The 24,403-nt window shown below is 46.1% G+C and overlaps 1 protein-coding gene across 2 annotated transcripts in view; it reads right to left on the bottom strand.

Annotated features, from left to right (window-relative positions):
* Positions 1 to 10,858, bottom strand: part of Ptk2b (protein tyrosine kinase 2 beta) — a 115,926-nt gene extending 105,068 nt beyond the window's left edge. For both annotated transcript variants that reach the window (XM_051195482.1, XM_051195484.1), the window contains exon 1: positions 10,754 to 10,858. The gene's annotated coding sequence lies outside the window, so the exon portion shown is untranslated. The remainder of the gene's footprint in view (positions 1 to 10,753) is intronic.
* Positions 10,859 to 24,403: the final 13,545 nt, after the last annotated feature.

Genomic DNA, 24,403 nt, shown 5'->3' with positions numbered 1-24,403 from the left:
TCTGTGTCCCCAGGAGGCTTACACAGTGCCCTGCTACACATGAGTGCCACAGCCTTGCTCATGGCCCCTGACCACACCCAGAATGCCTGTCTGCAAATCTCATATCTGGAGCCTCTCTGTGCTTGGCACTAAAGCTCCTCTGGCCTGGAATCAGAATCCTCCTATCCAAAACAAAAAAGCTGACTCTCTCCACAAAATAAAAATCCATATAGCCTGCTCCTCCCTATACATTCAGTGACTTCTGGCTGCATGAGAGTAATGCCAGATACCAAGCCACTGCGACAAAGGACCTCTCTGCACCCTGTTTGCATTGTTCAGACCACAGCTCTACTAAATCTTAATACATTGAGCTGTTTGTTATCCCATACCAGCCAGTCTTCCCTGTCTTCTGCGTGGGAAGTATTTCACCATGCTTCTGTTGGCTTGATCCCATTGGCTTGATCCCATCCACTCTTGGAAACCTATCTTTCAACTACATCACCTGTGACGTCCTTTTAGCCTCCCCTTGGTAGCACTGGTACTCTGACCTTAGAGGCTCACTGACATCTGTACCAGTCGCTGGTGACTCGTGAGGTGTGCATTGAAGCTATCCTTGCCTGGAGGGTAGCTTCCTGTTCTTCCTGTTCACATCTGTATCCACAGTGTTTAGCACCGCCCCACCCCCACCCTGCCGCAACACACACACACACACACACACACACACACACACACACACACACAGAGTAAACACAGTCACCACCATATACCCGTAGTAAACACGAAGATTGTCAATGGAATGGATCTTTTCCTGACTGATACATACACACACGAACCCCTAATTCCAAAGTCACTGATCACCATCAACTAAGGAAGCAGTCAGGGTGGGGGCTTGGGCTCAGCTGCCTAGCATGCATGAAGCTTTGGTCTCACAGTGATCCCTAATGCCACATAAACTGGGCGTCGTGGCTTATAGTTTTGATCCTGGCAATCTGGAGGTAGAGGCAGGAGGATCAGAAGTTCGTGCTCATTCTTGGCTTCATAGCGAGTGAGAGGTCAGCCTGAGCTGTAGGATACTGTGTCTTGAGAAAAGGGAAAGGGTGGGAAGGGTAGAGTAGAGGACAGGCTTGAAAGAGAGAGGGGCATAACAGATAGAGGCGGGGAGGGAACCGGCGGGCAGGAGGGGAGAGGAGTCCTGGTCCCACCCACAAGGCTCTCTACTAAATCTTGCTCCCAGAACACAATTCCCCCTGTACACCCCCTTGACTCAACCTTCCAGGCACCCACCCTTCGTGCTGTTGTCATGAAGGTCCATCCACAGAGTACCTGCTACCTTCCCCATCCCCAGGGTCTGGGACTTTAAAAGTCGCCTGGGCAGCTTTGGGCCCATCTGCCACTTCTTCACAGATCTGGCTACAGAGTCCTTTCTTAACTACTTGTCTGACATGCTTCCTCTTTCCTTTGCTTACACACCTTTCAAAGAGTCTGTGTGAACAACCTCCAACTCTCATACCACTGACCCGAGCTCCCCAGCCCAGGGCAAGGCTCTCAGTCATTCAGGTACCTCTGGGTGGGAGCATAGGTTAGGACTAAGTGCTCAGCACAAACGCACAGATGATTATTTTTCCTTAGAGTCAGGTCCCCGCTAAGGAATGATAGATTACACTGCAAATAAACAGTTAACGTACACCAGGTGTCTTCACCTCTAAGGACTGCAAGAGCTCAGAGTCCACTAATGCTGTGAGAGTGAAGTCCAGGCAACTGTATGATGATGATCTCTGCTGTTCCCTGGGATCCTTGCCAACCCCTGCCTTGTGGGTCTATCTCTTGTGTACTTTTAACTCCACACTGAGGCGACTGTCATTTCCATTTTCTGGCTCATTCTGGCCCAGACAAGCTCAGAGCAAAAGGATGAAGGGCCATCAATCAAGCACTGTTTGAGCATTTGGGGTTCTCAAGAGTGGATTTGTAAAGGGATTTGGGGCTCTTCATCTTGATCCATGACTCCTCCTTGGACTTTGGGAAATCTCTGCCTCAAAGGAAAGCATCCTGTCCCTGAAGAATTCGAGAGGCTTGATAACGTTTTCTGTGTCGCAACTGGCTTATTATGATGCCTACAGCCAGGAATGAGGAAGAGCTAGTCTGCACAGCCAGGTCCAGACAGGCCATGAGTGTGTAGAGAAGGAGAGATGGGAATATGAAGTCTCATGACTAAGGAATTTGAGGATGCATGAAGGACTAAATGAGGAAAAGCACTTCTCTGCCTTGGAAGAAGTGTTCCTCAAGCTGTGTCAGTAAACGCTGCATATCATGGCAGCCGAGAACCTGGGAGGCCACAATGGGGAATGCACGTTTCCAAAGGGGGTTGTGGACTAAGCTTTAGAATAGGAGTAGGTAGGGCTTGGCTTGGGAAAGCTGGATGAGACTGGTGTTCCCCACAAGAATAGAGATCTGTGGGTACAAATGACGAAAGCATCTTGGCAAGGGGGGAAGGGCTTTGTTTGGGAAGTATAAGGACATAAGGCAGGAAGGGTTAAGGTTGGGTTGCATATGGATAGCATTAAATGGACTGTTCAGGTTATGCATAGAAACATTTGTATAACCATATATGTATGCAATAACAATTGGGTTTTAAAAATGAGGCCATGAATTTGAAGGAGAGCAGGCAGGGGTACATGAGAGGAATTGGAGGGAGGAAAGGGAAGGAGGAAACATCGTAATTAAATAATAACCTCAAAAATTAAAAAGGAGGGCCCTATATCATAAATTTGAGGAATTTGGAATTTCACCCAGGAGAGCTCCTAAGGATGGAATGAGAAGAGAGGCTTTATTGTACTATTAAGCAACGTTAGGTGATAAGGCCTGAGCTCTGAGTAGGGGGGCATAAAATAGGGAAGGAGGGAATGGGAGGCATGAAGAAAGCCTGTGGAATTCAGAGACTGGCAAGGTTTAAGACATGGGGGAAGGAATGGAGATGGGGACTGGGAAGAGAGGCTGGTGAGAGAAAAAGGACTTCAGGTGAAGGTGAATCACTCTAGCGCAGATGTTTGTAGCCTTGGAAGTGGGGAGCTACAGCAAGGACGTGGCACAGAACGGAGGAGGTCATTTCCAGGTGGCCCTGTAGATGTGATCCTGACATCAAAGTGCTGTGTACTCAGGGACCACGATGGGATACTGTAGACAGGCTGGTAGTTAACAAGGACCTACGAACAGCAAGGTCTATTGAAATGAACATGCATGCACGTGTATCAACAACAGAGACAAAAAAAAAAAAAAGGATCAAGAAGAAGAGAAGCAACCTATGCAGCCTACACACTCAAATGCTCCCATAAGCCTTCATTGCAGCTTTCAAAATCGCCAAAGAACCAACTGTAGCGCCAAGAAAATGGGTGCCTGGATACTCTGCTGGATGCCCCTCCCGCCCCTCCCCCCAGACCACTCTGCAGCCCACAATTTTTTCTGACTCTTAAGGCCTTGACTGTTAAAAGTCGACTCCCCACACAAGCTCAAGTTTTCTGCTAACCTATCTGCTTTGTACCCTGCTCCCCAAATCTGATCACAGTCCCTTTACCCAAATCAACAGCTTCAACAGCTCCCAGCTGCTGCCTTCCCAATAAAGTCCCCTAGCTATCCCCACAACATTCAGTCTTCAGCTTCCATGGCCAGGTCTTAACCTGTATTGACTCTTGTTTTTTTTTTTTTTTTTTTGGTTTTGTTTTTGCTACCCTGGCTCCACCTGAAATGAGTCACTCACACTCTGCCTTTCCAGGCACCTCCAGGCTTCTATTTACACTTTTCTTTGGACACAACCAACCGTGCCAAGTTCCCACAGATGAATCTTCCTTTTCCCTTCGGGCATTTCCCAATACCACCTTCCTAGGAAGCTCTGCGACACATCCCAGCGGGAAGCGTGTCTCTCTCCTACAGTCTTATGCGTGCTGTGCCTTTCTCACGGCACCACACACAAGTCTGCATCTTCTCTTACAGATGTTTCTCTCCATGCGGTACCTTCTGCCAAGCAGACTGTGAACTTGCTGAGGTAGACAGGAGCCTTCAGATCCAGAAAGGAAGACTGCTACCCGAGTGTATAGAGGGATGGAGAGCAGAGAAATAGTCAACAAATGTGGGAAATAGATTACAGCTGAGAAGCCAAGGCTCAGTAAAGCTGGTGCAGTTGGAAAATGAGGTAAGACTCAAATTCACAGTCTTTCTGACCCCAGATCATCTCTCATCCCCAGCATGGTGCCTGGGATATTTTATGGGATGTGGTGACAGGCATCAAGCATTTCCCTCAAGGATTCTGTCACACAGGCGGTACCATTCCTTTTTCAAGTAAGAAAAAGAAAGTCAGGAAACATTCTCAAAACTGTACGGCCAGTCACTGCAGACTCCAGGGCCCAGGCTCCTGAGCCCAGATCTTCTGTTCACTCAGACTGAAGCTCTGCTTAGGGGGAGCCTCCGCTGTGCTGAGCTTGAAGCTTGAGAATCAGGGCTTACAACCAACCCTGCTTACAACTACCTCAGCTGATGACTCTGAAAGTCAGACGCCAGCGCCTGTGCTGTGAGTGGAAGGGCCTGAACCGGATGTTGTCACCGATGTTAGGGAGCCTGCCTGGAGGGGACAACTCCCTGAGTAGGAAGGTGTGGAGATGAACAGAGAAGACTGACTTGTTATATGCTATCACCACAAAGAGCTTCGGGTGCTGGAGGAGGTAGAAAGAGGACAAAGCCACTTTAGAAACCAGGACACAGTGTGCCGGCTTCAAGTGGCCAGGACCTCAGCTTCGGAAAGGAACCCTGTGGAAGAGCCAAGTTTAAACTCGGAAGAAATTCCCAGCAGCTGTCTGAAAGAAACCACTGAGCCCCATACCCATGGAAACCCAGGAGAACTGGCCAGGCTAGGGTTGGGGGTGTCAGAAGCTCAGACACGTAGGCAAAGGCAAGGCTACCCTCAACGTTGGTGGGAAAAGCAGCGACACACTTTGAAGAAGACTGCTTTTCGAGACAAGAGTCAAGCCCACCCATGCCTCAGTCTGGACTGGGTGGCTTCCTGTGGACCCCCTGTCTTTCCCAAGTGGTCTTCCCAGATTCTGTGTGGGCGTATTTTAGAGCAGAGAGGGGAAGTGTGTGTGTGTGGGGGGGTGCAAATGGACTATAGCTAAGATGTCAGGGGAGGGTGAAGAGGGAGAAAATATTAACTGAGCTATGGAGGTGCCTGACCTTTCCGGGCTTGGCTCTGTTTTCGTCTTGGTGTTAATCACATTGATAGGTGTCTTGAAAGAGTCCTGGTCCCATTAGCACTGGGCAGAAGAAAAAGCTGGAGAGACCCAGAACACAGAGATGCCCACCAGAGCGCCTGACTCTATCTGAAGGGTCCATCTCTCAAAAGCCTAACTCTCTACACAGTACCAATATGCCCATTGCATCTACGTAGAAACGCATCAAATGTGCAGCCTGGAGCCTGCTCTCTTAATCAAACTGTCATCGTGAGTAATAATTATACCTTGAGAAACAGCAGAGTGACTCAAAAGGCTGCCCCTTCCCCCACCACCCCCTCACACAGCTCTGAGCTTTGCTTGCTAAATGAGAAGGCCTAGAAAGGATAGCCACCATGTTCTGCTGCCTACACGATTAAATGGTCCTCCAGGCTCCAGAGCCTGATTGGTATCAGTGGGCATCATCTTTTCCTGGCCCAGGAGCTAATTCAGCCTGGCTGTACTCAGCACACTGGATTGGGTGTGGAGTGGCTGAAGTAAAAGCTGATGAGTTTTTTGTCTCTTGTATCTTCTGTGTCAGAAGGTGGTCCCTGACCTCAGGAATAGGAAAGAAAAAGTGCAGGTACAACTCTGAGAGAGTGTGGCTGCCTGCCATTAGTGAGAGCCAGAGTTCCCTCCCCAGCACCAGAAAAAAAGAAGAAATAAATTCCTGGGCAGGCAGTACATTCCTGAAATCTCAACACTTGGAAGGTTGAGGGAGGGAGGGCAGCATTTGAAGCCAAGCTGGACTACATAGCTATCCCAAAAAACTTAAAAACAGGCAGGAGAGATGGCTCAGCTGAAAAAGTACTTGGCCTGGGGAGGCTTCAGCAGGCATAGCCCTGGGGCTTGCTAGCCAGCCACTGACCACACGGAATCAGCAAGTTAATGGTGAGAGACCCTGTGGTAGCCAGTTTGACAGAATCTGGACTCTGGGATTACCTGTGGAGGAGTGTCTTCAATGGTTGCATTAATTGAGATGGGACAGCACGCGCACTGTGGATGGAGGATATAAGGGGGGACGGGACTGCTCCAGCTGCCTTGACCACCCTGCCATGACTGACTGTACTTTCTCCCTCAACTTCCTTTTGTCACAGTATTGTATCAGAGCAATAGGAAAAGAAACGAAGACAGACACATCTGGGAAATCAAGATGGATGGCATTCAGAGGAAGGATGCCTGAGGCTGGCCTTTGGCCTAGGCTGTGCACATGTGTGTTTGCACAACACCCCTACCCCCACCCCCTGGCCACAGACATATGTACAACAGAGTCAAACAAAACAATAAAAAAAAAAAAAAAAAAAAAAAACAGTGCTTCCTCTTAGAATCAGATGCAGCCCATAAATAGCAAGATATGGGAGAGTTCACACTTCTGAGTATCTAATGTGTGTCTGTTATGTTTTATGCATAGCAGAGGTTATTAAGTTTGTACATGAACACACGCCCCCTCCCCATGATGCTAATATTGAAACAATGGCCCATACTTCTTGGTGCATGTCTATAGTCCCAGTGCTCTGAAGACCTGGCTCTGCCACCAGACTGCCAGTGTTCTGGCCACTCCCAGGGTGACCCAGCACAGCATGGGAATCAAAAGTGGAAGTAGGGGTCTCCTCTCCTGCTGTGGTGATAGCTACTATTTTATCTGTGTCCTGGCTAATATACATCAACTTACCGAACTCTCAAAAACCCTGCCACAACCCCCATCTTACAGATAAGGAAGTCACAGCTGAACGCCCTTCCCAAGATCACAAAGAAGGTCCAATTAGAGTCACTATAAGCCTGGGCTCCTGATCATTGAACTGCTTGCATGGAATTTGCTGGTTAGTGTTAACAGGGCCCTGCTTTTTCTCCCTTGCCTCGAGACTGGCTTGAAATATATGAGAATCACATGACTATCAGATGTCTTTTTCTAACCTTGCTTGGGCTCCCAAACCATCCCCGGTGTGCCTGCCTGTTCTCGCTGCCTCTTGGCTAACTACCTTAAGTTCCCATTGCCCTGGGAGGCCAGGTAGTCTGAGATGAGTAGAGACAGAGGACTCCACTAATCAGGGTCTACCTCATGGGAGCCTCTGTCCCTCCCCATCTCCTCTCTAGCAGTGTTTGGCTACATGGAACTACTGTCAGCTCCGCATAGAGTTAAGTAACAGACTTAGAGATTGCCCCAGGGTCCCTGAGAAGGGCTAGGCAACCATGAGTAAGGGAGATTTCTATCCCTGAAAAATGGTGAGACTGGAATGTTGTACACAAGAGCTTGTTTCCTGAACATTTCTGAGTTGGATATACCAACTATAGGATGAATGTAATTCATCCTAGTTAGAATTATGGGGGAACAATGACTTCTAATAGATCTGTGTGGTCTGCATCCCATACCCACATCCATGTTCTCTGTGTTTGGAATGTTAATTTCCCTTGAAAACCTGAAAGGCTTGAATAGCCACATTCAGGGAATGCTAAGCCAAGCCAGGGACACACTTGCCTTTTTTTCTGCAGGACTTACCACAGCCTTGGCCAAGTAAATATGCATATCACTTGAATTGACAGGATATCGCTAATTATCCCCATCTCAAATGGCATGCTAAGGGACTGGGGACAAAATGGGCTGGACTGGGGGACAGAGAAATTCACTACTGGAGAGAAGAACCATTTATGACCCAGTACTCCACAAGAAACACACTTCCCATCCTCTCTCTCTCTCTCTCTCTCTCTCTCAACAAATTCTTATCTCCCCCCAACTTTCCTTTTAGGAGGTCTCTAATCCTTAAGAATGTTCTCATTAAAATCAGGATGCATTTCATAGGGGCCCCTCCTTCTTCTAGCCCCAGCTGGAGTTTTCTAATAAGGAACTTATTGTAAAATGAAGAATAATGAAGAATTAATTTTGTGGTGCATTTGTGGGTGTTGGGTACTGGGCTGGGTGTTTTGTGCAGATTCTCTTTTCATCCATTCATATTTCTCTTGACTTAATTAGAATTTGAGCCAGCCACTCCTCTCTTCCCACTTGCCACTTTCCAGAAAGAGAGCTGTTTGTCTCCTCTCTGTTTTTGAAGCAGGCTAGTGGATGGGTAAGGAACCCTGAGAAAATAAGTTCGTCTCACTCCCACCCCTGTTCAGAAGCTAACTTGTTTCACTAGAAGCAGGAACCAACCCTACCACGTAGCCCCCCTCCCCAGACCTCTAGGCATTCTATACCTGCAAACAGAAATAGATGTGCCCCAGGCACTTTGCGGGTGCTCTTCTGCTAACTGTGAATGTGTTATTTAAAATTAATACATAGTACTTTTTGCATAACACTCAGATGCGCATCTCCATATATTATCAAGGATCCTACCCTAAAACCTGGACAAAGGCTCTGAGGCTCAGATTTTCCAACAGCATTACACAGTTCTGATTCTAGGACCACTGGTCCAATTTCTTTCCAAGGTCCCACCAAGTAGCCTAGCTGCTTTCACAGTTTCTAGACACACACACACACACACACACACACACACACACACCCTCAGCTATGTAGATGAATAAACGGAGTAAGGAACTGATTTTCTTTTCTGAATAATATCATGACCAGTCATGGGAGGAGCCTGGGACTAGGGTCTATCAGGATTTGTCACAAAAGAAATGTGTCCTGAGCCTGCTCTCTCAGGGCACTGAGTTAGTTCTCAGTCTAGACTTCTCAGTAGAGCACCAACCTCCACTTCCCAGACAGACAATTAGGACATCCAATTAAGTTTCAGATAAACTGTGAGTAATGTCTGAGCGTTAGGTATCTCCCAAATACTGCATGCAATGTGCTTAACACTGACAACAAGATCTTCAAAAATCTGCTTATTTAAAATTCAAATCCAATGCCCCTTGTATTCATTTGCTAAATCTGGCACCTCCATCCCAGAGTGGAGGCACGCTGGGAAGTTTTCAAGCAGCTCCAGCTTCCAAGCTTTGCTCCTAGAGGAGTTGCCATGGCAGCGTGAGCACGCCTTCCCAGGCCTTGTGGAGCATCAGCTACTTAAGGTTACAGTTCCCCCTCAACCCCCCATCTCCACCCCTTCACTCTAGGCTCCCAACACTCTGCTACTTGACCGCTTTCAGTTTCGCGTTGTCTCTTGCTGCCCTTAGCCTTGGGTTTGTACTTCCCGGGCTTTGGCTTTCTTTCTTCCCCTTGCTTAGTTACTTCCTATTGATCTTCAGTTCTCACTGCTGCTTCTGCCGGAAGGATTCAGGATCTGTCCCTGACCAACCCTGCCCACCCTCTGGCACTGTATTGGTGGATCTCTGACTCTTCCCACGGCAGCCCCGCCTCTCCTGGCTCTGTCCTGGCCAACTGGAGGCACCGCAGGCTCTTCCAAGCCTCCCCTCACCTAACAGCTGCACCTGGAAGCAGGTAGGAAGCTAGTGAGTGAGTGAAGGGAGGCAGACTGTCCTGCCAAAGTTAGGTAGGTCTTTCTTGTGAACGTGACTCCTTCCTTCCTCCCTAGTGTCATGAGTCACTTTTTTTTTCTTCTCTGCATCCTTCTTGCACTCCTCGCCCCCCACCCATAGCAGTTGTGAAAGGCAAGAGCTTGTTTTGTCAACCTGAGCACACAGGGGCTGCCTGGCACCCCTACCCTTTCCCTACCATGCACATCGTCTCAGCAGGCTCCAGACCGGCTCAAGATCTGTTTAAGATTCTTCTCTCTCTTGCTTTCAAGTCCTTCTGGCTAATGCCATCCCCCACTCTCCAGGTCCCAGCTTGGCTCCTTCAGAGAGCCCAGCTGAATCTTGCTTCCAGTTTAGGGGTGATGGAAGATGCTGGTGTCATATGGCTGAGGGTGAGGGCAGGTGGCAGGGCTTGGTGGGCCTCAGAACATCACCCATATGCTCACTGTTCACCCACCCAAAGCTTTGCCCACGCACAGCCTGGCAGCAGGAACAGCAGCCCAGAACTTAACCCTTGAGTGGCATGGGGAAAAACAGCTTCAAAATGAGCCACTGCAGCCAGTGTGAACTTTGGCGCAAGCACGCGCGCCCCCCCCCCACACGTTTGGTATGGTTCCTCTTGGAGAACCCAGAAAAAAGTCTCAGAGGTGGGGATAGTGGACACATAAGGGTGCCTGCCGAAGGGCACTGGGGATAATAGTGCAAAGTGCCTGAGCAGAGAGGTCTGTGCTCTGCTGAAGTTGGGTTCTGAAGCCCTGGGTTGGGTTTGGGGCTACCAAATCCGACCTTCAGAAGAGAGCAGTTTCGTTGAGCCTTCCTCAAACCGTGGCCCCACTCTCCACTTTCTGAATAAGATAACGGGACAAAACCGGGAAAACACCCTTCAGAACAAGTCCAAAAATAGATCCCTTCTCCCCCAGCTCAGGGCGGCAAGCTCAGGGTGAAGCACCTGCTCAGCGGCTCCGACTTTCTGGATCTTTTGCCCCCTTTCCAGGAATTCCCAGCCGAATCCAGGCTCCCCGAAGGAACTGTAGCCCCCCTTCCAGCTTTCCACCTAAGTCGAACGATCGACGGGTACCCGACCCCGGCGCTGGGTAGCGACGTGCAGGACTCACCACGGGCGAGGCGCGGACTCCGGCCAGGGTTCCGGGCTGGGCCAGGTGAGTGCAGACGCCGCAGGTAGGACGCGCGGCTCTGCCCGCCCGCAAAAGCTGAGTAAGAGGCTGACAGGTTGTTTTCCCCCTCCTCCTCTCGGTCGTTAACCACACCCCTGCTGCTCTCCTCCCTACTTCCTTAAAGGGTGGGGTGTGCTGTCTGTGTGTGCAGGCTCCAGCCTCTTACCATAAACTCTGAAATAGACGCCGCCTGCAATTCCCGGAGCTGCCCGGCTGACCAGGGCAGACCAGGGAGGCCTGAGACAATGCCTTAAGACCCCACAGGGGGTCCTCAGGTGTGCCCAGCCTCTTGTGATTAGTTAACCCCCCCCCCAACTCCTACCACCCCTGGCTCCTTCCACTCACCCCTCTTTGCAGCCTTTGGTCACTAGACCTGTCTAATGTTCTCAGCAGCTGTGGCCCAATCCCCACCCATTTAAGTGGACCCCTGGTACAAGATTAGAAACACTGAGGACTGGGTCTCTGAGCCCAGACCCTGCAGGACCAGAGCACAGTTCAAAAATAATTAGAAAAAGCCAGGCGGTGGTGGCGCATGCCTTTAGTCCCAGCACTTGGGAGGCACAGGCAGGCAGATCTCTGTGAGTTCGAGGCCAGCCTGGTCTACAGCTAGTTCCAGGACAGGTTCCAAAGCCACAGAGAAACCCTGTCTGGACAAACCAAAAAAAAAAAAAAAAAAATTTCAGAAAAGGGACTGGGAATGTAGCACAGATAGTAGAATGTTCATTTAGCCTGGGTTCCATCCCCAAAACCAAAGGGCCTGCTACTGAGTGTAGGGGTAGCTATCTGTAAACCTAACCCTCTGGAAGTTTAATCTCGCCACTTGGGAGAATAAGAAGTTCTAGGTTGTTCTTGGCTACATGGTGGGTTCAAGGTGAGGCTAGGCAACAAGAGATTATGTTACAAACAAACAAAAACAACAAAAGAAGACAATAAGAGAGATGCCCACAACTTTCTTCTGAGGCCTTCTTCCTACAACAGTGTCACTACCCTCTGAGGTGACTAGCCACCCTTTACTGGTCATCAAAGCAGTGGGACTTGAGGCAGACCAAGGGCTCTTTGCAACATCCCTGCTCTAGCCCTAGAAAGATCGTGAGTGGAAGTAAGTGAGCTGGACTTAGCAGAAGTCCCTCTCCCAGATATCTTTATCCTGTGCCCTGTCGGGTTTGGGGTCTAGTCGGCCTCTGACAATAGCAATCCTGAGACTTTGTGATGTCAAGCCGCCCCACTACCCGTTACCAGTCCCTATGACACTTCTTCACGCCCCCCCCTAAATTTAGCAGATGGAGAACATCAAGAGCTACCAGAGTGGTGGTGATGGCTTCTTGAGAGAAAACAGAATTCATTAAATTAACAAATTAAGCACTCAGAAGACAGAGGCATGCAGATCTCTGAGTTTGAGGGCAGCCTGGTCTACAGAGTGAGTTCCAGGACAGCCAGGGCTACACAGAGAAACCCTGTCTCAAAAACAAAACCAAACAAAATAGTAACAACAGCAGCAGCAACAACAACAAACTTCATTAAAGCTGTAAAGTTCATGTTTCTTAAGATGTACCCTAATTGCAAGAGTCACCCACCTTCAACTGCAACACCACCATAGACCCTACCATCTGCCGGACCCTATCGCCCTGAACTCAACCCATTTGTCAAAGAATACCCGCCCTCACTTGCCAGTGTGGAGGTGATGCTGACGGCATTGAGGTATCAGAGGTAGCCGCCAGGCTCGGGATTCTTCAGCTAGAGCTTGGAGAGACAAGTGGAGGGCACAGTGGAGGAGTAGAGAACATGTGGGAGCAATGCCCGGGGTAAACGACCACAGGGCAAAGAAACTGAGGGTGTCAGCAGGGGTGGTTTTCTGAATTCTTTCATTTGGGAAGGAGCGGGTGACAGTCTCGTGGTGGAGAGGAAGATCTACCTGATGTTTGTGTGTGCTGCCCCTCAGTGGGCATATGCGTGAACTACAGCCATATTTCCTGCACTCTGTCCCTCTGTTAACTCAGGTTCTGTGCACATGGGCTGTCTGTATTGTTGCCTGGCGTATTCTTTCCTCCAAATCTCTATGAGCAGTTTTTTTTTTCACTTCTAAAAAAAATACATGTTTCATTATAACATTTTCATACATGCAAATCAGGTACTTTCCTCTTTAGCCAGTGGGGCGTGCCGATATCCACCCTCAACCTTCCTAATGCTGCGACCCCTTAATACAGTTCCTCATGTTGTGGTGACCCGCAACCATAAAATTATTTTTGCTACTTATAACTGCAATTTTGCTGCTGTCGGGAATTGTAATATAAACACCTGTGTTCCCTGATGATCTGAGGAGATCCCCGTGAAAGGGTTGTTCAATCCCCACAAAAGGTCGCAACACATGGATTGAGAACTGCTGCCCTAGACAGTCTCACTACTTTGTTTGGCCAAGTAAGAAGAATAACAGGCTAGCGTCACCAGGCCAAAATCCATTTTTAAAATCTAGAGTCTTCATATAAAAGAAAACATTGGGTATATTTCTGAGTCTGGCTTATTTTTCTTATCATAATGATGTCTGGTTCCATTTACCTTCCAGAAAATGGCATAATTTTGTTTTTTGTGGCTGAATAAAACTCTGCCGTGTGTGTGTGTGTGTGTGTGTGTGTGTGTGTGTGTGTGTGTGTGTGTGTTTCCATGCTTGAGGTAACAATCCCCACCCAGACATTTTATGATGATGGGAATTGCAGTTAATCTGTACATATGGTAATATAGCCATTTTCACAAAGTTACTCCTGCCTGTTCATGAGCTTGAGAAGTCTTTGCATCATGAATGCCCTCCTCAAAGTTTCTTTTGGTGTTGTAAAGTTTTTAATTGTAGAGACTTTCACTTCCTAGGTTAAGCTTATTCATAGGTTTTTGTTTGTTTTGCTTTGTTTTGTTTTTGAGACAGGGTCTCTGTGTAACCCTGGCTGTCCTGGAACTCACTGTGTAGACTGAGCTGGCTTCAGACTCTCAGACCCACAAGTCCTTGCCTCCCCACTGCATCATCTGTATTTCTTTCTCTTGCCTTACTGCTCTAAATTAGCAATTCAAGCAGCCAGTTAATAGGCCATGGGGAGAGAAGATACCTTGTTTCGTTCCTGATGGTGGAGGTTATCTTTTATTTTTTCCCATTTGCTACAATTTGATTATAGCTCTATCATATGGAGCTGAAGTATGTTCCTTCAATTATTTGTGCAAGACTTTCATTGTGAAAAGAGGTTGGAAGGCCCTTTCTGCCTATCTTTATCATTCTTTCCATCTACTCACTAATTTTGGAGTTTAGCTTGTTTTTTTTTAATCTAAGACTTGAAAGCACAGCATTATTTATTTGTATCCTTTATCATTTTTAAGAATTATTTTTATTATGTTTAGTTATGTGTACATGAGAACAGGCTTTACAGGAAGCCAGAGAAGGAGGGTTCCCCTAGAGCCAGAGTTACAGGTGGTTGCGAGCCACCTGACATGGGTGATGGGAACTGAATTTGGATCCTCTGCAAGAGTAGTATGTGCTCTTAGCTTCTGAGCCATCTCCCTAGACTCCATCTCCCTGAAATCCTTTCAGATTTTCTTTTAAATTCACACTCTCAGAGCTATAAATTCCCACCTTGGAACTGCCTTTACTGCATCAAAAATTTCTGTCAAATTGTTTGGCTTCATTTGATTCTAGGTGTTTAACTTTCTCTATGATTCCTTCAATGAGGCACACCAAGAATATATTGTTCATGCTTAATGTCCCTACATAGTTCCTGTAGTTCTTCTATTGATTTTCTTTATATTCCACTATGATCTGACAATATGCCAGACTTTATTTCATTTTTTACTTGTTAACTGGTTTTATGACATAAAATGTGATCTATGTGAAAGGAAACTCCATGGAATACTGAGAGGAATGTGTTGCAGGAAATATTCCAGAGATGTTTGTGAAGGCCACTTGATCTATAGAGCAGAGCAGCTCCAAAGTTCCTTTGTTGATCTTGTGTTTGGATGATCTATCAACTGATAAAAGAGTTGGGAATTGAAACCATCCACTATTATTGCATTTGGACCTGTTATTTTATATTGAGTAGTGTTTACTTGATGAAATTAAGTACACCTATGTTTATTTTTTTCTTGATGAATTATTCTCTTTATTAATATGAAGTAACCTTCGCTTGTCTAATTTTAACTTGAAATGAATTATGTAAAATATGGATATACCCACTCCTGCTTGGATTTGGCTTCTACTCAATTGGTGTATAGTTTTCTATTCTGTTTTTGTTTCTGACAGTCAGGTATGTTTCTTGCAGACAGAAAACAATTGGATCTTGGTTTTAGTCCACTCGGCTAGTCCATGTCCTTTGATTGAAGAGTTAAGACCATTTATATTATGGCTATTATGAAGAGGGGTTTTCTTATTCCTACAAATTTATTGACAGTTTTTCTAGTTGGTTCAAATATTGTTTCTTCTTTTCTTCCTCCGCTATTCACTTCGGGGATTTACCGGCTTGTGTAATTGGATGTGGTTGATTCTTTCCTTATTCTCATTTGCTCCTCTCATGAAGCTTACTCCTTCCTGAGTGCCTGTGTTTACAATTCTTTCTTCTTCCTCTGGTGTCTTCTTCTGTCAAGTATCTTCTGAAATGTTGGCTCAGTGGTCACAAACTGCTCCACTTTATGCTTAGCTTGGGAGATTTTCTTTTCTCCATCAATTTTTTAAGATCGCTTTTCTGCATATAACGATCTTCATAGACAGCTATTTACTTTTAGGGCTTGACGTATAGCATTCCATACTTTTCTGGCTTTTAGCATTTCTGCTAAGAGGTTAGATGTTCTGATGAACTTGCCTTTTTAATCTTCTCTAGCAGCTTCTGATATTGTTTCTTGATCTTTAGTGCCTGCATCTTACCAACAGTGTGTCAGGGAGGGCTTCCTTTCTAGTTGTGTTTATTTGGGATCCTAAATGCCTCTTTTGCTTGGATGCCTATCTGTTTCCCTAGACTTTGGTGTAAACAGTTTACGACTCCTTCTCCAATCCTGATGGAGCTGTACATTTGGTCATGTCCCAGAGTTCTCGAATGTGGGATCCTGCTTGCTCTTCTTTCCTTACTGATAGTTGATTATAATATGTCCTTGATTGTGAATTCAATCCCTGATAACTTTTTCTTTAAACTTGATCTCATATATTGATGATTCCCAGTTTGTTTCAAGGTTGATTTATTGAACTTTTTCAAACTTCCAACATGTTTCAAGTGTTTTGTTTTTGTTAGGGTTGTTGACTTTGTTATCTAAGCCCTGAACTGGCAAGTTTACTTCATTCTCTTTTTTGTTTGCATCTTCTTTGAAAATACTGATTGTTTTATAATTAGACTTTTAAGCTTTAAGTTTTTAAAAAGTTGTATGTATCTGTATGTGTCTGTGTGTGGGTTTGTGCGAGTGAGTATGTGCTTATGGAGGAGTATCAGGACCCCTGGAGCTGGAGTTATAATAGGTCTGAGCTATCTCTTGTGGGTACTGGGAACTGAACTCAGGTCCTGCAAGAACAGTATCACTCTTAACCACTGAGCCACCTTTTCAGTCTCTTATAATTAGACTTTAAATCCTTTTCACATTTTAAAGTCATCTCAGTATCTTTAGACACAGTTACTAAGGAGCTATGATCTTTTGGCAGAGTTTATTGCACTGACTTACATGCTTGTTATGTTTCTGTGTTGCTATTTGTGCATTAATTTGAATGGACCTCAGTTTGGGGTTTGGAGTATTTTTGTTTTTTGTTTTCCATTCAATAAGCAATCTTCCATTGAGGACTCAAACTACATGGCCACTTAGACACTTAAAGAGGAAAAAAAAAAAAAAAAACAATACTGCAAAAGCAACAATGTCAACCCAACTGAGGTATAGAGATATGATAGTAACTGATTGATGCCAACTGCTGTATCACCAATAACCTTAGAAAATAAAAAGGCAAAATATTTAGAGTAAAAGATGAAGTTAAAAATTAATTCAAGTGTGGTTTTGCACACTTTTAATCCCAGCACTCAGAAGGCAAAGGCAGGCAGATCTCCGAGTTCAAGGCCAGCCTGGACTGGAGTGAGTTCCAGGGCAGCCAGGGCTACACAGCCAGGACTACAAGACAAACCCTGTCTTGAAAAACAAAATAAGCTAATTAATTAATTAAAATTAAGGTAAGAGTAAAAAAAAAAGGCAAGAATAAGGAAGGAAGAGGGCACACAATGGTGGAAGGGAAGCAGGGATCAAGGGGATGAAAAGAACAAGGGGTAAGTGGGCTCACAATGATAAAAACTATGCAAACTAAATTAGGTCAACACAAGAAGGTAAACTAAAAACAAACGCTAAAAAAGAGACACTAAAAGGCTACTAAGTAAAGAGGAAAAAGTGAGGAAAAGAAATATTTTTTTTTTTTAAAAAATGACAGCACATTCGAGTGTCTTCCTTTTGAGTCTTTTGAGATTGGTGCCTGTGAGGAGGAGGCTAAGGCTGGTTCAAGCTGGAGTTTCTTGTGCTTTTTGCTATTCAGGGTGTGCTGAGCCTAGCTCCCACCAAAGCCTCTTGTCAAGGGTCTGCCTGTCCCTTCAGGATAGCGGCTTCCCTTGTAGGCATACATGAAGAAAAGTTCACAGAGAGAACCACACTGTACATCGAGCCTGCTTCCTTCAAGGTTGCTTGGCTGGTAGAACTTCAGGGACTGTGGAGGGGTTAGGATGCATGCACTCAAAGAAACATTAGCTCCCACCACACAAAAGGCCAAGCGTGTTATGAGCTAGCACATGAGGCTGACAGCTGAGAGTTCCAAGCAGTGTTTTAACCCCTCTACCTGATGCTCCCACCAACATATTTGAAAAGTGCTACGACTTATGACTATTGTTGTTTTGTTTTTCTGCTAGTACAAAAAATTGCACAAAACTGTTTCTATGGTAAATTTGGACCAATCCGTATCTGTGTTCCTGGGCTGTGGTCACTGGTATTTGGCTCCAAAAGGAACTAACTCTTCTTCTTTTTGAGGTGAGAGTTATATGTTTGCATAGATACATATGAGAAGCTGTTCCCGGACATGCTGAGTTTTGTGGATTTGGCAAGTTCCCATTTGTTCCAGAGTCCCCAGTTTGTATTTCCCTGAGGTGGCTGACAGACAATCCAGGAAGTCTCCTGCAGCTGGCTGGAGAGTGGAGGAAGCACACAGCACCAAGACTTGCACTGGGAGTCCAGGGTCAGCACTTCCTGAACAGGATCTGCAACAAACTCACAGGAGCAAAAAGGAGCAGAACCCAGGTGTTCTGTGGACCAGTGCAAACCACCAGGCAACTTTGGAGTCTGAGCTACTCACTGACCATAACACAACTGTCTGTCTCCATCACTGTCTTCAGGTAACCAGCATCTCACTACAGAGCCACTAGCCACCATGCCCTTCACAGCTGGCGGTCACCTGCCACCTGGACTTCTCAGTCCTCTCAGTCCATGTCAGACTCTCCCCCTCTTCCCCATTCACAACTGTTTCACACAGTCACTGGTCACTCAGAGACGGGTGGCCCCAGGCTCCACGGCTTGTGACTGTTTCTTATTTTCACATGTGCAGAGTTGCTTGGTCTTCAACAAAAGACTCCTTTCAAAATGGCACTGGCTTTGCTCTCAGAAATAGGGAGTGTGGCCAAACGGATTCCCTGTCTAATGCTAGCCTGTCCTGAGTGTCATCCTCCAGACAAATCCCCCATGTATTGAAAGCTGTGAGACTGTGGGATGGTTCTGTCGCTGGGATTGCCAACCTCTGGTCACCGATGCTGCCAGCTTAGGTGGCTCCCATGCTGGGGACCTGGGACGGTTTTTCTCTGCACCTCTTTGCTTCTCTGTGCTTTTTTAGCTGTGTCCTCGCCTCTCTTGAGATTTCGGGATGCCCTTCCTCTTTTCAGAGCAGAGCTTCTCCTTTGGTATTCTGATTAGTGTCCTTCAAGGCTGTCACAGAGGTAGCTTCTCACCCACAGATGTCCTCTGAAGTCTCTAAGCAGTCTCTGTGGCCTTCAACACAGAGCAGCTGGTGTAGGCTAAGCACCCCCAGCTGGAAGCAGGTGGTGGTGTTCCCACTAAATAGCTCCTACGTCCTCTGCTTACCCTCACTCATGCTTCTCCCGCATCCCTGTCTCCCCTTTTAAGTAGTGGGTCCTACAAGAGCCCTACGTCTTCCTGGTATCTTTCTTAGTTGCCTTTTTTTCCGATTCTATCATCTCCACCCCTGCCCTAACATGCTGGGACTGGATGTTATGGAAAAAGTCCAGCAGGTGATAAACTTTGGTGTGGTATTTGAAACCATGGGGATGGCTGAGGTGGTGTGGTTCTCAGCTTCTTAAGCTGTGGGTTATGACTCTACGTAATGCTATTTAATGAACTATGGGGTCATGAAAAAATTTGGTAGTAATAACCAGTGACCAAGAACCTCAGCTTCCACATGCAAGGAATCAGGCATGTTTCTAGTGGCACTTGACGGTTTTCCATCCCATGACTTCACTGCAACCTTGGTTCTGAACCCACAAAATGTGCACTTTGCACCAGGCATGCTGTCTGTCTATACAGCACCTCAGCTCAAGGTCAAATTTATTGGAGGTCATTGTCTCTAGGGTTTCTATTGCTGGGGAGAGACACCATGACAGCATGGTGGCCACTCGGAAATATAAGAGGCAATGTATATGAGCTAGCAATTCCACTCCAGGGCATGTCCTCAAAGGAGTGCAAAACAGTGTCTGGGAGACGTCTCTGTGCATTCATTTTCACAGTAGCATTAATAGGAGCAGCCAGGAAGCAGGGAACAAAAACACAGTTTCCAGTGATGGACAAGAGGATAAACAGAGTGTGGTTCATACATGCAAGAGACTTTATATTTAAAAAGGGGGATTATGAAATGGACCACAGTAGGGATAAACCTTGGGGCTGCTCTTCCTGGTGCCCTGCTTTGTTATCACCATCTCTGTGTGTGAGATGGTTCATGCTAGCTGAAAAAGGGCCAGTCACAAATAGGCAAACACAGTGTGCATCCGCCTACTTGCAAAAGGTATCTGTAGTGGTCAAGTACATAGAGACAAAAGTACAGTGGTGGTTTCCAGGGAGCCCCCCCCCAGGGAATGAGGGACTTGGTTAATGTGTAGAGGAAAAGCTTTACAGGTAATGGACTCTGCACAGTGCTTGCACAGCAACGAAAAATACTAAACACTGCCCAGCTGGACCCTCAAGAATCATTAATGCATTTTTCCATTATGTATATTACACTACAATTACAAATTTTTAATGCAAAAGGCAGAGATAGGAATGTAAATTTTTGTGTGAAATCTCTAAGTTTGCAAGTGGTGACAGTTGTCCAGAGTCCATACTTAACTGTCCAGTGGTGTGATTTCACCTCTTTTGTAGGAAAAGCAGAGGTTGAAATGTACCTGGGTGACAACTCACCACTATGTGACTCAGGTCGGTTTTGATTGGCTCAATTCCAATAAGGGTTTTGTTTTGTTTTTTGAGATCAGGTCTCATTATATAGTCCTGGCTGGCCTCAAACTCACAGAGATCTGCCTATCTTTGCCTTCTGAGTGTTGGGATTAAAGGCCTAGGCTACTACCATGCCCCACAGATCAATATGCTTTGAGGGAGTCTGCTGGAGGGTTTTAAGAAAGGGCTTTTAAGCTCGTGCTTGGACCCTTTCTACCTTGCAAGAAGAGAGGTTCTGGTACAGCTATGGGAAAGACTAAAAAGATAGTATGAGGTCAACTTCATTAGTAATCTTAGGGTCTTATCTGTGTTTATAGTTTAAAAGATCACAGTGATATACATATCAGGTTGAATCAAAGATGTTTGGGGCCCAGTTGATCCAAAGGCAGGTGGCTTACTACCCTAGGCACACCCCTAATCACTTGTTAGGGACAATTTCCCTGCATTACCCAGAACAAGTAAACACCCTTCTTCTTCCCACCCCACCCCCAGGCTTCTAGGCTTTAGAGAAGGTCTAAGCAATAGTGTCTTTGCTGAGAGCATCAGACCACTGTGCCTTCCTTACAGGTTGCCCTGGCAACTAATGAACAAGCTCTTCTGGGTCTGCAGCTCTGGCTGCTTGTCTCTAAAGATGCTATCAGTGACTCCTGCTGAATTGACCTCTTTCTGCTGTAATACTTTCTATCCTCTGATAGGGATAGAATCACACCAGCGATTAACATTAGCCCTTTCTCTTTGTTTACTTGAGCTACTTAAACAGTTGTATGTAAAGAGGATTACTTGCAGACAGCACATAGTTAAGTCTTGCTTTTTTTTTTTTTTTTCCAATAAAGTAATCCTTGCCTTTATTTCTTGCTCACAGCAAGGGTTTCAGCAGATACCCAGAAGTTCATGCCTTGGAAACTCAGACCCTAAATTCATGCTGCTATTTTGAAATGAGGCTTTCAGGGGGTTCTTAGGATGAGGTCATGAGGGTGGAGCCCTGTCCTTGTTTACTTTCTATTCCTGTGATAAAGACATGAGCAAAAGCAACCTGGTGAGGAAAGTATTTATTTGGCTTACATATCCCGGGTCACTGTTGAGGGAAGCCAGACAGGAAAACTCCGGACAGGAACTGAAGCAAACTCCATGGAGGAGTGCTGCTTACGAGTTTTTCCCTCACAGCTTGCTCAGATTGCTTCCTTATACAATCCAGGTGACACAGCCACAGTGAACAAGGCCCTCCCACATCAGCCACTAATCAATAAGGTGCCCCCACAGACTTGCCCACAGAACAATCACATGGAGACCTTTTCTCCACTCAGGTCCCCTCTTTCCCAATGACTCCAGCTTGTGTCAAGTTGACGAATATTAACCAGCACAAGCTCCCATAACAGCATCAGTGGCTTTAGAAGAGGAGGCGATACCTGAGTTGGCACACTTGCCTGTCTGGCTCCGTGATGTTACGTCCGTGATGTTCTGTCTCATGGTGATGCAGCAAGAAGGCTGCCACTCCTCTCTTGACTCCCCTGTCTCTGTTCTTTATAAACCATCTCGTCTGGGGGTCTAGCAGTAGGAATAGGAGAGAGACCCAAACACTTGTCTCAGCTCCTACTAATTGTTTATCTAGTGTAACATTTTAAAAAGTATATACTTTACATGATGCCAAGAAGTTTGAAAAGCCACAGGGCCTGGCTTGATGTGTGTACTGGGAGAAGACAGAAGACAGGGGGGACTATGTTGGTAGCTTAGCTGGAATGAGGGACATGAAACTCAGTAAACGTCTCTGAATAATACCCTCTCTAACAAAAGCAATGGGCAAAATGGGTGCCAGATTGGTTTATGGTTAGCAAGACTTATTTTTCTTGATCTCAGGATTACTATGAACCAGTCTGTTCCTGAAATTATGCAAAGAATAAGACAATTCCAGAGTGTCTGACCTGGTAGGAACTTGAAGCAATCAGTTCCATCTCTCCTAATACAGTGGAGAAAAAGGAAGGCAGGAAAGTAAACCAGTATGCTCCAGATCACACCCCATCTCATCCATAGCTTGGACCAGGTCCCTTTATAGTTCCCAAAAGCCTACACTGTTCACTTTTGTGTTGCAGCCGAGTCACCTCCGTTAGCTTGATGTGGCGGTGCATGCTTTTAACCCCAGCTCTTGGCGGGTAGAGACAGGTGGGTATCTGTTAGTTCCAGGCCAGCCTGGTCTACAGTGAATTCAGGCCTGTATCACAAGACACAATTTTTACTCTCTAGTCTATGTTTTGATTTGTGGAACTCCTGAGAGATCTAGAAAACTAGATAAGGGCAAATGGAAGTCATAGAGAGTAATACAAATGGTCCACATGTTGGCACTCATAGAGAGGATAACTTTATGGATGACAATGAGGTTCTTCCCCAGTGGCCTAATGGTTAAAGCACTAGCTTCCTAAGCCAGGGGTTGTGGATTTAAGTCTCACCTAGGGTAATGAGAGGTCACTACTTTTGGTTCCAGGTAATGTTTTGGGGGCTGAGAAGATTGCTTACTGGCTGAGAACACTAAGTGCTCTTCCAGATGACCTGAGTTTGATTCTCAGCACCCACGTGACACCTCACAATCATCTGTAACTCTAGTTCCAGGGGATCTGATGCTGTCTTCTGGGCACGAGGCACGCGTGCAGTGCGCAGATATACAGGAAGCAAAACACCAATACGCACGAAGTAAAATAATGAAGAAACTTTTTTAATTGTTTGATGTTATTAAGATTTAAAAAAAACTTCCCATTACATTATTCCACAAATCATCATGAGCCATAAGAAAATAAATGAATAAATGAAAATCTGTATCTTTAGGGACATAAATTGAAAAAGAAAACGAGGGCTGGTGAGTTTGATTCTTGAAGCCTTTGTAGTGGAAGGAGAGAACCATCTCCCATAAGTTGTCCTCTGAACTACACAAATGCTTGGCACATGTGTGACCCCTGGCCCCAAAATAATAAAATAATTGAAAGAAAATGAGACAAGATTTCCCAGGGAGTTGCTTGTTGAGCAGGGCTTTCTATCAGCTGCATTTCTGGTGTTCTCAAGTATTGCTTCTACAGTTAATTTTGAACCTCTGACAACTTGGTAGGTGAGTGGCTATCGAACAGTGGCTCTCAAACTTCGGTGTGCTTGAGAACCACCCCATTCTGTGAATATAAAAGTGTAGGTCCCTGTCACCCCCCCCCCAAGCAGGGGTGGGTGGTGGTGGGTGGTGGAGGAGGAGGTTGAGATGGACTACCTGGGAAACAAAAGTCATATATAATCTTAGCACTCAGAGGCTAAGGTGGAAGGATGACAAATTCCATAGGAAGTGATAACTTGTTTAGCATTGAGACAGAACAGGCCTGGAACAAACTGAAACTAGCTCGTAGGTGAGTGGCTGACTACAGAACATTATGGGTTCACATCAGATACCCTCTGAAGACAATACAGATTAATGGTGTCAACCCCGGCAGGTAAGGACTATTGCAGTGTGTGAAAAGATATGAGTAAGGGCTGTAAAGGACCTGACACTTTACCCTACTTGTATGTGAGTCTAGGGCCCCAGCAAGGACCATAATCACTAGCAGAGATAATTAACGCTATCGACATTTCTCACTTGGTCTGTTTCCTGTGTGAAACGCGCTACAGGAGAGAAACCGTTGAGAGAACAGGAAAGAATAAGTCAGCCAGACCTTGGTCTGGGACGACATGTTTCTCCCTCTCACAGCTACTCAAGGATGTTTAGAAACGCCCTCGAAAAGACTGTCAGAAAAAGGCAGTGGGTCTCTCTTCTCAAAACAAGCGGCGGGACACTACTACACACAGGAGTCATCTTTCAACAGAGGCCGGGAATGGCAGCTCATCCCGCGAAAAGATAGTCCATAGCGGAAGGCTACTAAAGAATCACGCTGAAACAGGAACGGCGTTAGGCCGTTCAGCTGCCATTCTTGGCAAGAATCCAGCATGGATTAAAAAAAAAAAAAAAAAAAAAATGTCCCTTTGTAACCCAGACTGGCCTCGAGCTCCTTGTCCTGCTCCAGCCTCCCAAGTGCTGAGATTCCAAGCATGTTCAGCACGACTTTCTCATCCTGGCTTTAATGGAGATCTGCCTAGTGCCAGGAGCGAGCAAGCTTCCATGTT

The sequence above is a fragment of the Phodopus roborovskii genome, unplaced genomic scaffold (genome assembly GCF_943737965.1).
Source record: "Phodopus roborovskii unplaced genomic scaffold, PHOROB, whole genome shotgun sequence".
NCBI lineage: Eukaryota > Metazoa > Chordata > Mammalia > Rodentia > Cricetidae > Phodopus > Phodopus roborovskii.
The sequence above is the reverse complement of the archived record's forward strand: the minus strand, read 5'-3'. Positions and strand labels throughout refer to the sequence as shown.